Source organism: Falco biarmicus, chromosome 4 (assembly GCF_023638135.1).
Source record: "Falco biarmicus isolate bFalBia1 chromosome 4, bFalBia1.pri, whole genome shotgun sequence".
Lineage (NCBI taxonomy): Eukaryota > Metazoa > Chordata > Aves > Falconiformes > Falconidae > Falco > Falco biarmicus.
The window spans coordinates 70,109,304-70,114,612 of record NC_079291.1 but is presented as its reverse complement, the minus strand read 5'-3'; positions in this window follow the sequence as shown (position 1 = coordinate 70,114,612).

Below are 5,309 nucleotides of genomic sequence, written 5' to 3'. Positions count from 1 at the left end.
TGTAAGGAACAGACTTAAATAACATCAGGGATTTTTCTGTAGCACTACCATCAGGAGAGAGTTAACTTCTCCTTATGTTTAATGTCAGAGGTTTCACATGACGTATCCAGGTTGTGGATCTTTTTTATTTCCTTCTTTCAAGGAACCTAATTCTGAAGATCAGGCTCTGAAAGGAAACAAGACAAATAGTTGGATCACAGCCCTGGACTTCAGGAGAGCAGACTTTGGCCTGTTCAGAGGCACCATGGGATATGGTCCTAGAGAGAAGAGGGATCACCAAGGTCTTACTGTTTTTTCAAGGATGGCCCATTAACATGGGCAGGAAATAAACCAAAGGTGGCAGGAGACCTGCACAGATTAACAAGGAGCTGCTGATAAAGCTCAGGCTTGACAGAGATGCATACAAGAGGTGAAAGCAGTGTCAGGTCATCCAGGAGGTGTACAGAGGTCCAAGCCTGAGGGGATGGAAGAGCTACAAGAAAGGCATCTACAAGTGTATCAGCGACAAAAGGAAGGCTAAGGAAAATGTGGGACTACTGGGTGAATGGGGCGGGGGTCACAGGGACAGCAATATAGAAAAAGCTGGGATATTCAATGATTTCTTCACCCTTGGTCTTTATTGATAAGATATGTCCTCAGAAATCTCAGGTCCTTAGGACAAGTGGGAAAGTCTGGAGCAAGGAAGAGTTATGCTTGGTAGAGGAGGATCAGGTGAAAATACAGGAAATTCTATTTAAACTCAAGACAAAACTTTTTTACTGTGGGGGTTATCAAACACTGGAACAGGCTGCTTGGAGGGGTTTTAGAGTCTCCATCCTTTGTAACAGTCAAAACCTGACTGGACACGGCACTGAGCAATGTGCTTTGGTTGACTGTGCTCTGAGTAAGGGGGTGGTTGGACTAGGTGACCTCCAGAGGTCCCTTCCAACATCAGCTGTTCTGTGATTCTCTGAAATGAGTGTTGCTGAAGCAGCTGCAGAGTGATGACCTGAAGGCTTGACTCCCAACTTCGTATCTTCAGATTGAATATTGCAGAGGTCAAAGTCAGTGCCTAACCTTACCCAAGACAGTAGTTACTTAACAAACTGTTGGCATGTATTCTTCATTTCATTTGGGATTTCTTATTACCTAGTGGGCCTGCAGGTGCTGTAAGTAAATACAGAACTGAACATTCCTTGACTTTTGGTAAAAATGAAAATGCCAAAATGCACCACTAGGAAGGGGGAGGGCAGGGGGATGCAGGTGTTGAGAGGTGCCTCCTATGCTATCCCCCTTAATAAAACTAAAACACGGTTATGTTATGAAAAAGTGCAATTGTGCAACTGTATTACCAAACAGTAATGGTATTTAAATGCAAATTTCCAATCTCATTACTCTTTTGTCTCCATAGTTAATATTCCTTGTCTCCTGTAATTCACACCTTAATATCCTGTGCTGAAAGCACATGCCAGGCCTTACCTAGGTGAATAGCTAGACCAAAAAGATTTGCCATGAGCACCATCACATATATTGACTGGGGACACAGTCTGTAAATTCTGTGTGGCAAGGCATTTAATCTGTACAGGAAAAATTCTGCTTCCTTGCTGTGATTTTAAAATTTAAAAAAATGAGGGAGGTAGGAGTGAACCCCTAGTAGATTTGGGTAAAATAAGCTACCTTCACTATAATCAGGAACCTTGTGGCACTGAACTGGGATTATCGTTAGTGAAGATACTTAGATCCATTGTTTTCTTACTCTGGAGGTTGAGTCCATAAACCTTTATGAGCTATAGTTTAGATAATGTTAGGAAATAGCTTGTCTGGAACTAAAATTATCTCATTGTTTGAAACAGGCAGGGACAGGTTTTGGTCTTTTCTGCATTAGTCTATTTGCTATAAAACAGATCTTATCTTTCATTAAATTTCTGAGTTTATACATGGAAATACAGTAGATCTGGCTTCTTGATGTCTGTGGCTGCATGTGAGTACAATAATTAATAACCTAGTTCGTAAGAAGAGAGATCTATGGAAAAAAAGCTGAAAGAATTTATATTCTGTTGGGGTCTTTTTAAGAGATTCTCAGGTTTATCTGGGTGAGTATCCTTATGATTGTTAGAAATGTGTTTCCTTTGACGTATTCCCACAATCCCACAACTGGGATTACCTTCATTCCGGATGCTGAGTGTAGATTCATTTATGTGGTAAATCAGCAGCAGAACAAGACTACAATCCACATTTTCTGCATTATCAATCTACCTTGACTTCTAAGAAGCAAATGGTGACTTATTTCTGGCCTTTTTGGATTTATAGAGGTTTATAGCGTAGGTCCATGGAAGTCTCCTCCTTTTCAGTAGCCTAAAGAAAACTGTTTACTTCTAAAAAGAGGATGTACACTATCAGCAAACATGAAGTGTGCTGCATGTGTGGACACCACTAATGAAAGACAAGAGCATTTTCTTCACTGAGGTGTTTTTTTTTCCCACTAGGATAATATACTTAGTGTCTTCTCATCAGTTATAGTTAGGGAAGATGATGATTTTTGTACAGTGTTGTTATTTTTGAAGTACTCAGTAAAAATTTGTTCTTGCTGATAGTAGCTGAATCTCAGGGAATTAGTGCTCTCAGGCAAAATGATGCTCTTAAAGAACAGTACTAACTGTCATAGATCTATGGGTTTAGGCAGTCACTCAGGAGTTCACACTGTGTTCAAACAAGTTCAGTGTTGTTTGCACTGACAATGTACCAAGTGAGTACTCCACCCAAAACGAGGGCTGAGATCTCAGAGAGAACATTGCTGAACAAAGCACAGTGAGGAAGGAGATGGAATTTGTGATGTTCAGAACTATTGTTCAGCCCCACCATCTCCAGCCCAAAGCTCCCAAATTTTCAAATTCAGGGCTGTGATTCAGGTGGACTTTTCACTGATGTTGATTGTTTTCAGACAAAGATTATTTTTTTTCTCTTTCTGTCAAGAACTAGTAAAGGAATTCAGTGCTCTCAGAGGTGCCTCCCTTCTGCTGTGTATTTCTTAATTGAGTTCTTGGCATAAGGAAGGGAGCAACTGTTTCTAGCTATTAGAGTAGCTGTGTGAACTGGGAAAGCCTCCAACTTCTAGAAATATATTTAAAGGCTTTAAGAAGATCCAAATTTCCAAATAATTTTTTCTCCTTTGCTTGGTCAGCTGTCAGTATTTGATAAATAGGGTGGGACTACTGTCAATATTTAACAGCTCGACACAAATATTATTCTTCATAAATTGTAAAAATAGTATATGAAATACAAATACAAGTGCTTTATACTATAGTTTGGTAGTAAGAGAAGCAAGTAATAAAATCTCCCTTGCCTCCATACAAAGGCATAGAGAGGGAGGAAAATCTTACCAGTGTGTCTTCCTTGCTGGGAAAAAAAATGGTGAGATTCCTCGTTCCTCCCACCTAAAGTCATGTCTCAAGGGGGTTCTGTGATAGAAGTTTGTTGTGAAGTGTTTCTGTGTAAGAAACAGCAAGGTATGACTATTCATTCAAACCAGATTACAGGTGAAGTCTTCAGTAACAGAGATCTCCAGCAGCACATCACCAGGACCCCTTGAACTGCTCTGCAGTCATACATTGCAATACAAAACCATTATTTCTAGAACTTTCCCTATACTCAGAGAAATTCCTCCCCAAAAGCCATCATTTGGCTTTAGCTGACTGGATGGAGCAGCCTGCCCTCCCCATAGTCACGTGCAACACGACTATGGAGTTACCCTCCTTTAGAAAGTCAAGATGCAGTGTAGTCAGTGAGAGAGGGGTTTAACGAGTATCAGAAGTAGACCTGGATGTCACTTCCCAATCCTGTGTACCAAAATGGTTTCCCATGATTTCAGAACTTTAGAAACATATCACTGTGTAAATGGTCGGACACAATAGCCAGGAGATATGGCTTTTCTAACTGAAGGAGAGAACCTGAGTGTAAGACGGCTCAGCCATAGCCACATTCGGTGAGAGCTGAAGTTAACTCACACGAAGTATCGGCACCTCTCAGCCTGGCGTGCCTCAGCAATGTTACTTTTGTTGGTAGCTAGATTAAGCCACCACCCACACAAAACAAAGGATAAGGAACAGAGCCAGTTTGCTCAGGAGACTTTCAAACCTAGCATTGTTTCGCGTTTGGCATGGGTCCAGCGTAAAATGAGGTTTGTGTGTTCCTAAAGCCGCCCTGTAGAGAGGACTCTGAGGCAGCAGGAAACAGCTCAGTTATTAGAGTTTTTTGCAGAGTAGTTTGCCAGTTACTCTGTAAATGAGTGTGAGTAAATCCAGGAAGAAACGCAAACAGTGAAACATTATTACTCCATTTTGTCCCAAACATGCTGCTTTACCATTAATTAAAACTAGTTCTTCCTCAAATCCTTTACTAGCATTACTGCGCTGTTAATATGTTTCAGCTGTCATCCAGAAGAGTCAGATCTCAAATCCTGTTCCATCCTTCTCCCCTCCACCACAGAGCAGTACTCCACTGCTACAACAATCTTGACTTACAGACTGAAGGATAATTTCAGCACACTTCAAGCGCATCATGTTCCTGTACATTGGTTCCATTCCTATTTTGTCTTAACTTTCTCATTAGTCGCAACAGAGCAACGGTACTGTCCTTGCTCGTGAAGTCCTTTGCGATCTAATGATAGATAGGACATGTTTCTAAACAGGTAAGACCTTTCAGACTTAGGCAAATATCACAAGTCACAAATAGTTCATATAAATAGGCAAACTTTCTTCATACTTATTTATATGAAAAACCGAATTTTCTCAGTGAATACAGGCTATGTGTGTACCTGAAGTAGTTGCACTGAAATTGCCCTTCAGCTTCTGTGAATCAAGTTTTGTTCAGCCTCCTCTAATTCCAAACACCAAATTTAGCATTGCTAGACAGGAGGAGAATGTAAGGATGGGGTAAGCATTTAAGCTAGACTCTTCCAGACAAGGACAATCAGAGATGGCACATTATCCCGAACACTTAAATCCTGTATTGTACTGATTATGTTGAGAAGTTTGGTGTTTTGGTATAACGTTTTTCTCTTGCTAGTAATTCCTGTTTTGCAATATTTGCCTGGTTATTTCAGTGCAGTCTGATTCTGTTAGAATAAGTCTACTAATCCTGTTTGAATTAGTAGCAGCTACAGCTGAGAATATAAGGTTGCTCGAAGGAAAGAGGTATGATATTAATTTTCATTAGTTTATTTCTATGGGACTTCATTATTTGAGAAAACAGAATAATAATGACTTCCTTTGGAAATTATTTACAACCTCTGCAAGTTTTATATCATGTGCTAAGGTATCAAAGGTTACTAT